At 46.1% G+C, this 14,716-nt stretch overlaps 1 long non-coding RNA gene across 2 annotated transcripts in view; it reads right to left on the bottom strand.

The window, feature by feature from the left end:
- The window catches only part of LOC146772730 (uncharacterized), a 463,041-nt gene extending 448,325 nt beyond the window's left edge, over nt 1-14,716 (bottom strand). For both annotated transcript variants that reach the window (XR_014972210.1, XR_014972209.1), the window contains exon 1: nt 14,326-14,716. This is a non-coding gene — a long non-coding RNA (uncharacterized LOC146772730). The remainder of the gene's footprint in view (nt 1-14,325) is intronic.

Here is a 14,716-nt window from a genome sequence, read left to right as displayed (position 1 = left end):
AAATCACAAATGGCGACCACTTTAATTTTGGTGCCTTGGCCTTTTTTCTGTCCGAGTCTTGCCTGTACTGCACTTACGCGTAGGACAAGGGTGTTAACACTGCAGAAACTATTATCAATGTAAAGATGTGCTAACACTCCACAGTCAGTGTTCCCTCCGCCCATTCGAGTGCAGATAAAATTGACATAGCAGGTCCACAGGTTCATGAGGCCCAGGCTTCTGTCGTGCTGTTAACCTCCCTATTCTAATGCTATGGCTGGAAGTGGAAATACACTCGTCTGCTGGGGGGCGCATTGCACTGTGGGCCGGTTTCTCATCTGCATACACTGCTCTGTCTCTGCTCTCCTGCCAGAGCTGCGGCCTCGCTTGGGCTTGTCGGCGGCTTCTGGCACAGGCCTGTTGCTGGTCTGATTGTGGTGGGGGCTGCAGATATAGCACATTAATGGATCAGCCACTGATGTGTGGGATGTGGGTCACATTTGGGGCTGTGGTTTTAGCCTAGCATGTGATTTGGGTCACACACAAGATCCGAGTCAACCCAGTACTTGCTGTGAAACCGGTGTGCCCCAGAGGGAAACCCTTAGCTAATAAATTACATGTGTGCTGTGTGCCCGCTTGGCATTCTGTTTAATAACTTAAATTAGGTGAATGTATGGGCTTTATAGCTAATCTATGTAATAACATGCGGTAAAAATTATGCATCAGATGTAAGCATTATATATGTTTTCTTAAGGGGAAGTATGTTCATTCAAATACCTCAATCGACATTTTAAAATAAACCTTACAGAATCACATTCATCAACACGTGCAGACTATTACTACATCGTTATAATATTCAGTTTATTGCAGAGGAAAAGGAAAGCAGGACATGAAATAACTGATAACATATCAGAAAGTGGTGTGTACATTTAAGACTCAAGCTCTAAAAAAACATTCCAGGGGTTCTCAGGTTTGTCTCCGGGACGTAACAGTCTAAAACAAGCATTTGCAATGCAATAGGTCTCGCATTTACGCAAGTTTAAGCTATTGGCATTGTAAATGACGATGCCTTTCATTTATGTTTGAAAAACGAAAAACACAAATAAAAGGCATTGTTATTTGCAATGTGAATAGCTCAAACTCGCGTAAATGCGAGACCTATTGCATTGTAAATGCTTGTTATGATACTTGCTGACTGTGCATTGTTGGAAGTCTCTGCTATTTGAGTGGAAAGCCCAGTAGCCTAATTTGGCCCCAATCTGGCCTCTGCATTACCCTGAGCTCATGAGAGTGACCATTCTTACAGAAAGATCCTGAATTTGTCTAGATATTTGTTATACTGCTGCTCAGCCAGTGTGACTGGGGTTGTGGAATGTTGGTGTGTGGTGATGCAGTGGAATGTTGGGTGAGTGAGAGTCAGTTGGAGAATGGGCTGAGCAGCAGGAAGGCTGCTCCTGGTGGGGCTCTTCCGGTTATCTACTTAAATAAACATCGACTTAATCTACCCTGGACTACTCGACATCCTTGTATTACAACATTTATTGGCGACGATTTTAAAGAGGAACCTGTGTGTGTCAACTGAGAGAGAGAAGAAACTATTGAAACTAAATCTATATAAAACAAACCTGAGGAAGCTACAGGAAGAAGAAGTTTAAAGGAAACTTATGCAACTTAGAACTGCAGAGAAAGACAGTATGCCCTCTAGCCCCACCAGTGTCCTCTTTCACCAGACAGCCTAGCACCCAGGGCATGCTGGAACACAATACACTTTCATCGACGCGATGTCATAACATGACAAGGTTGCAGAAGATCTTAATTGTCACTTCAGGATTATGAGTTTGTTGTTCACATCCTCATTCAAGCCCCAGTGCCAGACCAACAAAACTATCCTGCAACTCCCTGCAAGTGGATATTTTGTGAAGAGTCTTATTAATACACAGGACATATTGTAAAATCAGAGACCGTATGTGCCCTGAATATCAAAGATGGAACAGCAAGGTACAAGAATATCAAGACCAAAATATCGTAATGTAAGTATGGATTTTCTATTTCAAACTCCACATATATGCACCTTGACGATATATTTATCTTCATGGTACGTGGATGTGGAGTTGGGAAAAGCGAATCTATTCTTCCTCTACATGCATTTACCTTTCAATATTTTGGTCTTCGATATTTTGTATATAATAGTCTTGCACCACGATCTTCATATCCTCGATATTCAGTATTACAGTAATCAGAGACTGGTCACAAAAAGTTAATGTCTCATTTGTGACCCCCTTTTGTGATCCGTCTCTTAATACATCAGACCCCCATGTTAATTGTTGGAAGACTACCCTTAGACTGACCATCAGTCCCCTGTACACCCTGAGAACTTCAGGGCAAAATGACGTTCAGCATCAGTGGGGCACTCAGTGGCGGCCGCCATAAAAGAAAAGTGGGGGAGCAGGGGATGGACGGACGAGAGGGTGCAAGGGGGAGGAGGAATGGGGAAAATAATGTTTTTTTTTTTTTAAATCAACTTTCCTTTTGTTGCCGCTGCCTCCAAAATCTGCCTCTGTGCTCTCCCAGCAGTCTCTGGGGAAGCAGACTTCGTACTAAATCCAGACGCTGCTTTCATGCTGTTAGAGCTGCGTCAAGATTGGTCTGAGTACCCTGGTCTGCCGCTCAGACAGTCCCTGGGTGCCTGCGGCTTTTCTCCAACCCGGCTGTTAGAGAAATAGAAATGCGCATGTCTGTTTGGTCAGCCTAACACTGCAGCCAAACTTATATGCACACTTCTAAGTGCCCACCACTCCTCCCGGCCCCGCCCAATACTACACACATGCCCAAACCAGTCACAGAAACAAAAAATGATGTTTTATTATCATTTTATTTTTCTGTCACTCAATCTGACAAGTGAGGCAACGCTCCTCCACCATTACGGAGGAGTCGCCCCTGGGGGAACTTTGAGTCTCCCTCTCTCCCTCTTCTCCAACTTGCTGCTCCAATTTAGAGCATGACTTCCAATGTTCAAGACTTAACTGGGCTGCCACTCACATTGAACTGTGCAGCTCATTCTCCACTCCATCAATGCACCTCAGATTTCCACTCTCTCAGTTTGGCATTACATTTACATTTTCATACTTGACAGGATCACACAGCTGGTTGGGTCATTCCAGTTCTCCTGTGATTGCACTAGAGAGGCTACAGCCTCCGCAGCCACCAACAAGCCCACTCAAATATGTTCTTGCTACTCCATTTTGTCGTGAGAGTTGGTGTAAGGGCAGCTTAGAGCTCTGAAGCAAATCAGCCATTTTCCGACATGGTTAGTTAGCTATGTCTTGTTTGTGCATGCATTTTGAAAACATGCAATGTTTTCAACCACACTGCAAGCGAAGACACTCTGTAACCTCTTCCGAGGCCCGCGAATAATACCCCAAACTCATCTGACCAACCGTGGCGTGACGCAAAATGGTGGAAGGGCCTGCAGAATGTGATGAGGGGCACATATTCACCAATCTTCAGCTGAATGGGGGCCCCTCAAGGGTTTGTGGGTCTCACTGTGCCACAGGAGCTTGCGTTAATCCCAGTTTATCTAGAAACATAGATTGAGCTTATTTATTAAGATTGCCGATAGACCCATGGTTGATGTAAAACTGCTCCTGTACACACGGGACCTTGGTTCTGTTTTTTAAATAGTTTTATATAGCGCGACCTCGACCAGAGGATATCAGAGCACTTTACATGAGCACCAGTTTCGTTACGGAGGGACACATACTTTTTTGCGGGCATGAGGAGATTAAGTGATATGCCCAGAAACCCAGGATGTTGAGCGTCCCTGCCGAGACTCGAACCCGCTCACCCCGCTACGAGGTCGATCGCTTTAGCCACATAGCTACAGCCTTCAGCGTGCTCGGAATAAAGTTAGTACATGTAGAACTTTCTAGGTCGCTATGAGTGTGGTGATGGCTAGGCCCGATTGGCATTTAACTTCCCCCATCACACTGCTGAAGTAAGCTTTTAGGTGTACAGTTTGAAGGATATCCGTAGTTAATGTATGCTGGCAACCGAAGAAAAAAAACTGTCCTATCCTGGTTAAATTTTTTGAGGCAATATGTACATCGTCAAAACATGATTGTTCGAATTAAGAACCTTATCGGCCACTCGCGCATATCCACGCATCAATTAAGACTCTAATTACCAATCTTCAAATCCTGGCGAACCGCAGGCTGCTAATTGAACCGGACTCTCTCTCCGGCTCGCTCGGCTCTGATCCTTTCCAGGGAGGCCGGCGCGCAACTTCGGGTGTGCTGCTCTGAAGGCCACTAACAAATCAATAACAAGCAAAACAGAAAGCAGCTCCGGGCTGGGGAGGAGACCTGGGAGGGCTGCCCGCGCATGCGCAGTACCTGTCACTTTCGCGTGCAGCCGGTGTGGGAGCTGAAGTCCCGGGTCCCAGGAGGGGGCCCGGGTGAAGAGCGGCAGATAGCAGTGCGGGGCTCCCATGCATAAGGAGAGAGCCCCGCGTCGTGCTGGCAGTAGTGGAGCTGGAGTGCTCCGGAAGCCGCCGTTCAGAAGGATTCCCCCCGCAGACCGGGTGAGTTCTCCATATGTCGAAAGTGAAACTAAATGCTGGCTTGCGAGGGAAGCGGGACAGGAGATGTGCACGCCGCGTGGCTGTAGGCGCGTACACCAACTCAAATCCTCCAAAAGCCTGCGCGTGCACATCTCCTGTCCCACTTCCGAGGCAAGTCAGCAACAATAGATCTCGCTTGCGAGCAGCGCTTCGCGCTGCGTTCGCAGGCGAGACCTAAAAATCAGGTTTTCCATAGGAGCAAGATATATCCTCCCCTCGAGCCAGAAATTAGGGCCCCCACCACACTGAATTTCATGAAGGACATATCCAGGCCCGGGCTTTTGTGTGTCAGTGGAATGCATTCTGGGCGCTGCAGTCTTGCTTCTATCAGTAATCGAAAAAAATCGAAACTCCATATTTGTAAGGCGTGTCTTATAAACCCCAAGGGTATCCAGGTGCTGGGGTCCGTCGGGAAGATAAGTGAGCTATTGTCCAGAGTCACATGATGCTGAGCTGAGCTGCCGCTGGAGCCGGGGATCGAACTGCGAGCCCCGCGCTCTGGAGTCAGCTGGCCGCTGTGCCACACCTCTCCCACAATCAGTCTAACACACCAGATAGCCATAACTTGTAAAAGAAAGGTTCAGGACTCAACCACTGTCTGTGATGACATGGAATGAGGTGGTCACCGTGCCAGCAATTCACATTTTATCCTTATTTTTATTTCAAATTACGTAAAACGAGCTCCTTGTTTTCCTTCAAGGCTTGCACACACCGTGCTTTTTAGACCTGACCTTAGCCAAGGTATGTTGATATACATCATGCAGTTCCTTGTAGGGACTTTCAGCCAGCTCTCCTCATCCATTGGTCTGTTGTTGTGTCATGAACAGTTTTTTTTCTGCCCACTACAGCACGAGGCAGTGGGTCCGCCCACTTCAGCCATTGGCTAACATCACTGTGAGTGACAGCATTCTGCCCTTTCATAGTATTTCCTTTCAGGGACAGGGACTAACTATTATGTCAGTCGGTGCTTTTTGAGACCCAAAACATTTTTTACTTTAAGACAATGTTTATTTATAATTATATTTGTGTGGACAAGGCAGCGCCTCACAAGCAAAGTTTTACAAAAACCATAACAAAACAAGCTTTGACGAAACCAAAAGGCTGGCACCCTAGACCAGACCTATACCATTTCCATTAATCGTTTAGTTTAGTGTACAACAGCCATTTTAGGCACATCATCGAAACTCAGCATCTTAACATGGACCTGGAACTTGCATCTACACGCGAGGTTCACTCTAGCTCAGCGCTTCCCAAACTGTGGTTCGTGAGACAATTTTTTTTTTGTGGGTTGCAAAAATCCTGGTCTATATGTACGAAATATTTAAAAGGATTAGACCTGTTCGTGCAGCAGTGCATAGGTGCTGATCAATGTCCCTAAATCCAGTTTTAAACCAACTCCTGCAGGTACTCCCAAGCAAGACTCCGGGTGAACCTTCCGGTATTTGTTGCTGCTGTTTTTATACTTCACAAAGCCATTTCAAGAGAGAATGTGCTCACTATACGCGATCAGACACAACTATATCACTTGTGTATGACTTTCACACACAAATTGAGAAATATGGATGTGGCCTAGTGGCCAGAGCTGCTGACTTTTGGTCTGGTTCAGTCCAGCACTGACCCAACATCCTTCAATTCCAAGCAGATCACTTAATATAATGTGTTTATAGTAAAATGAATCCCACCTTGTGGAATGTAATCTGGTGCTCATGTAAAGTACTCCAATGCCCTTGGGCTGTGTTCATGCTTGAGTTTATCAATGAACAGAGGCTTAAAAGGTTACATAACTGTGGACGTGTGGGTACCAAACAGAGACCAGCACAATGTAGTGCAGCAGCTAGCGGCTGAAGAGATATTACCCTCAGCTTTGTTCTGTACAGTTAAGTGCACCGTGATAGGGCTCTCGTCTATCAGTTGGCAGTGGCTGAGTGTTCAAAACTGATACATTCACAGGGGTATAGTGCCGGGTGTGTGCTTTTAGGCACGTCCGGTGACGCGCACTGTGGGGGACAAAGGAAGGGGGTATGCATTTAAGATTCTTGCCTATATACCCCAATCTTTCCACATATTTTGTCATTCACAACACTGCTTTGATCTGCCTGATCCTTAAAGGAAGATGACTGAAATAAAATTTTATTTTAGAAAACAAGTCACCGTTACAATTAATTTTAATACAACAGTGTGTGTGCTAGCTAGCAAGCAGGTGCACTTAAAACATGTCTAGAAACACTTTTCATTTTCCATGTGAAAATAAATTGTATTATAGGTTTTGAATACCTGTAACCTGAAGACGTCTATTTACATAAAGAGGACTGAAAAATAAACAGGATAACAAACAGAAAAAGAAAAAGCATTGGCATTTTGGTTTTGCTCTAAAGTGAAATTCAGTTCAAGCACATGTGCCCATTTTGTAAGAAAGTGCCCTCTTTTTGCATGATTGCCCCCACTTTTTGCCAAACTGTTGATGTACTTTGACTGACTGTGCCCTGGGTTCCTGCCAACCAGGTACCCAGGACCTATGTTCTTTCCCCAAATTGTACTGTTGCAAAACCAAATTCCCTACTCTCTGGCCACAGTAAGTTCCTTGTAAAAGGTACCAGAGGTACCCAGGGCACTGTGACCAGGGAAGACCTCTAAGGCCTGCCACACTTATTGTGCTACCCTTAGAGGCCCTGTACCTTTACACACACACACTGCCTTTGCAGGCTGTGTGTTTTGGTGCAGAACAAAGTGAAGAGTCGACATGGCACGCATCGCTGTGTGCCATGCCTACAACCCACTGCCCTGGCATAGGCAAGCCACCCCTCTAGCTAGGTGCACTATACCAGTGGTGAGGGTACAGGTGCATGAGCCCTGCACCCCTACAGTGTCTAAGCCAATACTTAGACATTGTAAGTGCAGTGCTGCCATTAAGAGTATATGGTGCTGGGAGATTGTCATTACGAACTCCACAGCACCATAATGGCTTTACTGAAAACTGGGAAGTTTGGTATCAAGCTTCTCAGCACATTATACCCACACTGATGCCAGTGTAGGACTTAATGAAAAATGCACACAGAGGGCATCTTAGAGATGTCCTCTGAAAAACGACCTAACACTAGTGTTAAGGCGGAGTGGCTGCTCACCAGCTGCCACCACCAGACATGTTTCTGGACCCCTAGGTCGAGAGCCTGCTGCTCTCGGGGGTCTGAAACAATGCACATCCTGGGACGAGGTGCCAAGCCTCCTCCCCCAGGATGGGCAGCGTCCACGAAGGGGAAGTTTCAAAGGCTTGCTGCCTTTGTGAGCTACCTCAGCCATTTGCTGCTTCCAGCAACTGGCCCCCACCGGTTCTGACCCCCACTTTTGGGGGAGATTTGGCAGGAAAACCAAGTGAGAAAGGGAGGTGTGCCCACCTTTGCCAACCCCACCCCTGAGGTGGGGGAGGCGAGCTTAAGCACAACTCTCAGTCCCTGCCATCTTGCAGATGGGGCGACCCACCCAATCAGAGAGAGGCATATGCCCCCCTCCCACTGTAGGGTGGCAGGGTGGCATAATAGGGGGTATAATCACCCCAAGGAAGGGACCCATTGTTCCCAACCTGTACCTACCTGTAACGCCCCTAAATTTAGTATTTAAGGGCAACCCTAAACCTTGCCTCCTCAGACAAGAACAAGGACTTAGAAGCTGTGAAGATCTAATAAGAGGAGGATGCCCACTGACTTGGCCCCAGTCCTACCGGCCTGTCCCCACCTCGAACCTGCTCCAGCGAACTCCCAGTGTGTCCTGCACCAAGCAGCTGCACCCCTCCCCCCCAAGAACCCGGAGGACCTGCCATGTCTTCCCAAACCAAGACTTTGTCTCCTGTGAGCACCGGATTTGCTCACCTACAGGCTCCAGTCAAATCCACGAGTCTGCACCCCTCTGCACCCCACGCCCATGGCACGGGTTCGAGTGGCCCAACACCATGAGGAGGTCTCCCTGGCGATCCTGACCTGAGATCTGATGATCTTTGACCTGCCTCGAATCTCTAATCGACACCTGCAGCCCCTTTCTGGAGGATCCCCCTGACCCCGACCGGAGCCGGTAAGAAACACCAGACACCTAAAGACACCCCTGCACCCGAAGTCCCACGACCTTGGATGACCCAACCAACAGTGTTCCAGCATCCCCAGGCATCCCAACTTCCCTCTCCAACTGGTGGTCACCTCCAGAAGATCTTTGTCCCCAAGCCTGCAGTGTTTGTTGCAACCGGAGAATCCCTATTGAAATCAACAGGGTACCCGATGCCAAAACAACACCCTGCACCCAGCTGCCCCTGTGCCTCTGCGGGTGCACCTTGTGTGCTAACTCGGATCCCCCTTTGCCCTGAGCCTAACACCAAGAGTTTTGCTCCCACAACCTTGTGGCCTGCTCGTGAACAGCCACCAACCAGAGGCCCCCTATCACCCCATTGTATAACATTGGGCCTCAGCACTCTGCACCCGACCACCCTAGTGCCGCTGAGGGTGCTTTGAGAGTGCATCCTCGACCCTGGGGGAACCCTGGTTCTAACCTCAGAAACCCAACTCCCACAACTAAGTACTTACCTGTAAAACGATAAGTCAATTTCCTCCCGTAGGACTGCATTGACTGCTTTCCTCTGAAAATTGTTCTAAGTGTGGAGTTGGATTTGTATAGAACTCTAAGGACGTATAAATATCCAAAACCTGCTTTACTTACCTTTTTTCTAGGAAATGTCCCAGTGTGATATCTAGGCACATCACACTGAGTAGGAAAAGTGATCTATAAAGTAACCAGTAAAGTACTCAAAAATAATCTAACAGTAATTTCAACTGTATTCAAAGATCTTACAAACCTGTAACAAGGTCATGTTCATTCAGCTTGCTTGTGTTGTTCAACTTGCCTTGAAAAGTACCATTTACACTTACCCGTGCAAGGCTTGCTTGGTTCTAGGAAATAAATATAACTAAATAATATTTTTATACAAACAAATTGGTCTGAGTTCAGTCTTTGCGTGAGTGACATCATTTGCTGCCTGAGTGTGTACAATAAATGCTTAACACTACCCTCTGATAAAGCCTTACTGCTCGCCCACACTACCACAAATGGAGAGTAAGGTGCCATCTACTTTTACCTCTGCCTACCTTTGGGGTTCCACTGTACTCTGTGCACACTATACCTTACTTTGGTATAGTATTTACAGAGCCAGCTTCCTACACATGTAATCAGGCAAAATGCTGTCAGTCACAGGGCGAGAGAGCCAACTGCGCAATACTGTACTCTGCTGAGGGAGGAAGCAAAACGTGAATGACTTTGGAACTGACTCGCGAATTAAGATTATTTATTTATGAATTATTGCAAGTGGGTGCCGAAAACGTTAAAGCGGTCTCTAAACCAGACCTAAAAATGTTTATAGTCCAGTAAATTTGGTGCGTTCAGCTCATCAGAATGTGCAAGCAGAATCTGCGTCAGGATTGGTGGACATTTCACCCAGGGGCAAACACCGACACACTCTCAATGTCTGTTACCCTAGGGCAAACACTGACACAGTCTCAATGCCGGTTACCCCGGGGCAAACACCGGCACACTCTCAACGCCTGTTACCCCGGGGCAAACACCGGCACACTCTCAACGCCTGTTACCCCGGGGCAAACACCGGCACACTCTCAACGCCTGTTACCCCGGGGCAAACACCGGCACACTCTCAACGCCTGTTACCCCGGGGCAAACACCGGCACACTCTCAACGCCTGTTACCCCGGGGCAAACACCGGCACACTCTCAACGCCTGTTACCTCGGGGCAAACACTGGTATACTCTCAACACCAGTGTTTGCCCCGCAATGAGAGACTTTTTTTAACGGGAGTCCAACTCCCTACCTTCCACGCCGTGCCCACGGTCATTTCATCACCTCCAACTGCAGAGCTGTTTAATTAGATGCTGCAGTGCAGCAGCGAAATGTCGTTCTGCTATGTAAAAGCAGCACAAAGTCTGCATGCCTTGCTCCAATAACTCTATTTATGTATTTACTTATTCTTTTTTCCATAGTGCAAATTTAGTTGCAATAGCTAGAGAGCATTATAACCTGGTGAAACCATTATGCAATGTGCAGAAGGAGAAATGTATCCTTCTCACTGATTTGATCAGATGTTGCATTAAAAATATCAAAAGAATCATAGGTTAAAGTTTATTATAATCAAAAATGAATGTTAGAAATCAAAGAGGTGTAGACTGCATTATGCAGAGATAGTTCATAAGTGGTTGGATACAAAAGTTAGACAATAAAGGGAGACAGGTGTAGGAGAGGGTGGGTCCTAGTACAGAGGTAGGCCTCTTAGGAATTATAAGACAGAAGCCCAGAAGCACATTTAACAGAGGACAGAATCTTGTTCAAGTCATGACAACTGTAAATATGAAAAAGGAACAAATGATGGACGGAACGCTGAACAATGCAAACATTCACCCCCAGTCACAAAGATCTGGGTTTAATCCATCGTTCTTTTGCTCACCACGCCACCCCAGTTCAGACCCAGCAATATGCAAATCAGTCTTGACCCTGTGCCTCATGGGAACAGTCCAGCCCGAACTGCCAAGCCAGGTCCTCCCTGGACCGGAAACAAGCATCCTAGGACCGGTTCCGGGGCATCACCCCTCATCAGCCAGGATAGCTTGAATCCAGTGGCACAGTGAGCCCAGGACCCACGTCTGGGCATACCCTTCCCACTTATGGCGACAAATGCAAAAGTAACAAATGATATAAATATGAGGCAAAATAAGAACAAATTATATGGCAGTGTGAAATGAATTATACGGCAAGAAGGCAAAGCATGTGGCATAACGGCACAATGTGAGGGAGTATTATTAAGCTACTTGACATTACAACACACATTAAGGCTATCTGGGCAAAAGATTAACCACATTAGTGCCGGTTTAACGATCAACTATGAAAGGGGACCAGTTACCATTTGTAAAGATTCTGCTGCCGCACAATGCCACGTGTGGAGCTCTTCACTTGCACCTTGACCCATTTGAGCTACAAATTTTTTTTACTTTCATATCTGCAAATTATACATCAGATGGTGGCTCATGTGGCATGTGCAATAACCCCATAATTATGCTGAAAACTACAACCATGGGTCACACAGTTCCATGGATCCTGGTTATAGAACACTAGATCACTTGAACTGAACCGACCCATAAATACTGTTTTTAAAAATGCTGAGTCTGTTTCTGAAGTCAAAGTCAGGAATGATGAATCAAGAGTAGATACCCTGGAGATATGCATTTTCCCTATTAGTGAAAAGTCAAAAGTAAAAAAAGGTGACGTGGTTATTTTGCGCGTCTGTTGGTACAAGGGAAAGTGGGTTGGAGCAGAGGAGATTTTGGAAGCCGCGTGATATTCTGAGTTTGTATTGCAGACATTGAGGTGTGTTTATTTTAGGACCTTAAAAATAATATATGCTGATCTGAAGAGGTTTGTAGGTTTTAAAGGAAAGCAGTTGGAGCCATGACAGCGGAAGGGATACGCAGAGATATCCTAAGTGAACTGTGCCTTTTCAGAACACATACATTGGTGGATATTAACGATTTCCTCATTTGCCCTTGCAGGCCCTAGTGTCATGATTTGAATTGTGCAGCGGGTGCAGTGGCACCGAGGCCAAAAGGTCTAGGAAACCCACTGAACACAAATCACTGCTATATTTTACTACTAAACAGGCCCTCATAAATGCAGTTACCTTGCAGGCACACGGGTAATGATTTGAATGGTGCAGCGGGTGCAGTGACACCAGGGCCAAAAGGTCTAGGAAACCCACTAAACACAAATCACTTCTATGTTTTACTACTAAACAAGCAGGAGTGTTTTTTTTTTAATTCTTTTGTAACCACTGCACCCAAAGTAACACATGCAACAACAACAGTTGATGGGCAGAATGCAGAACAATGTCATATATTCACCCCAGTACAGAGATCTGGGTCTAAATCCATCGTTTTTTTGCTCACCATGCCATTCATGTTTGAACCCAGCCATATGCAAATCAGTCTTGATCCTGTGCCTCATGGGAACAGTTCAGCCCGAACTGCCAAGCCAGGTCCTCCCTGGACTGGAAACAAGCATCCTAGGACCGGTTTCGGGGTTTCACCCCTCTTCAGCCAGGATAGCTTGTTTCCAGTTAATGGAGAGCATGGGACCCACGTCTGGGCATACCCTTCCCACTCGGGGTGACAAACGCAAAAACAACAGGTGATGGACAGAATGCAGAACAATGTCATATATTCACCCCAATACAGAGATCTGGGCCTAAATCCATCGTTTTTTTGCTCACCATGCCATTCCAGTTTGGACCCAGCCATATGCAAATCAGTCTTGACCCAGTGCCTCATGGAATCAAGCTATCCTGGCTGAAGAGGGGTGAAACCCCGAAACCGGTCCTAGGATGCTTGTTTCCGGTCCAGAGAGGACCTGCCCTGGCAGATCGGGCTGGACTGTTCCCATGAGGCACAGGGTCAAGACTGATTTGCATATGGCCAGGTCTAAACTGGGGTGGCATGGTGAGCAAAAGAATAATGGATTTAACCCACATCTCTTGACTGGGGGTGAATGTTTGATTTGTTCTGCATTCCGTCCATCAATTGTGTGTCTTTTCCAAAGTAACACATAGCCTAAAACTCACTGTAATAAAAGCACATTTTGAAAGTTTTTGAATCTTGACATACTAAGCTTGGCAAAGGCATTCTCCATTCTATACATTAGCACTTCAGCTGTTGTAAGCACTACATAAATACCTGTAACTTACCATATGGAATTCCATACCAAGCTTTGGCAAAGCCAATAGGTCTTGCCTATGCGAGATCTATTGGCTTTGTCAATGATTTTAGCCATATTATACAGCAGCACTAGCTTCAGTGCAGCATTACTGAAAATATGAAAAAGCGCTATAATGCGGACAACGCTGGCTGTGTCATACAGCTACACTACTTTCAGCCATTTGCAACATTGTTAAAAAAACATTAGCAAAACGAATGAATCATACATAGGCAAGTCCTGTTGGCTTTGCCAATGCTTGTTATCACTGTCTGGGCATCGTTTACACCTCCTTAGTACTAGTTTAACACCCAAATATACCAATAAGCAACAGAAAGGTAATCAGTCAACCTTTGCAAAGGCCTTCCAACCCGCTGCAACAAGGGCTGCTGCGTTTTTAGCAACTTTTGAACCATTTGAGCTGGAAAACAGTTTTTGGGGGTTAAAATCTGCAGATTAAGCAGCAAATGATGGATTGTGTGGCAAATGCGGCATATCTATAATTATGCAAAAACTGCCGCAGCCACACAATTCTAGTCGCCCTGATTATACTGTGTGTAAATGTTAGAGGTAATTACTTCTAAGTAACTCCTTGTTTTTTTTTTTCTAAATTGGACACTGATGTCTATTTGGCCAATCTGTGCCGCTCGCCTAATACGAGTGTGGTCCTACTTCTATGTTTATGGAATGTCTTGGTTTTTGGATTCCAAATCTGGTTCCCTATTTTCTGAGGGACTCCACCGGGTTGTACAATGCCCGGCCTGTCATTTCCACATAAACCGCATGTAGGTGTGGGCGCTCGCGCAGCAGCCTGTCTCTAAAGCTCCTCTCAAACCAACTTCTGTTCAAATCCAGAGTTTGAAATACAAGTTACTTGCTTTTATAAAGAACATACATTGTTTCAACACACAACCCGTTAACACAGGGGAAATAACACAATTACTTGCCTTGGTTCCATATTGCAGCTATCCGTCTGTAATGCACCTGGTGCGCATGTAAAGCGCGTTGATACCTTCGGGTCGAGTTCGCGCTATATAAAACTGCAAAAAAATAAATATATATATCCAGAATGTATGCACGTTGTGACTTGGATCCTTTAAGATTTCATCAGGCGCCATCCGTTGATGGATTGGATACCCCTCTCAGTGATGCAAAGATGACGTCACCATGTTTTGGATTTTCGCATTTGAATAGTTGTCACATAAATCAGAAGCTTGCTAGTGAAGTACCGGGGCACAAAGAGCTATCTTTTCAAAAGGACTTTGCGGAGCCCAGTTAACCAGTGACAAACTCCTCCCCGACATTGGTTTCTGCGGGTGTTTCCACACTGAAGTCCAC

This window comes from Triturus cristatus, chromosome 12, assembly GCF_964204655.1.
Source record: "Triturus cristatus chromosome 12, aTriCri1.1, whole genome shotgun sequence".
In the NCBI taxonomy this organism is placed as follows: Eukaryota; Metazoa; Chordata; class Amphibia; order Caudata; family Salamandridae; genus Triturus; species Triturus cristatus.
This window is presented reverse-complemented; position numbering and strand designations above follow the sequence as displayed.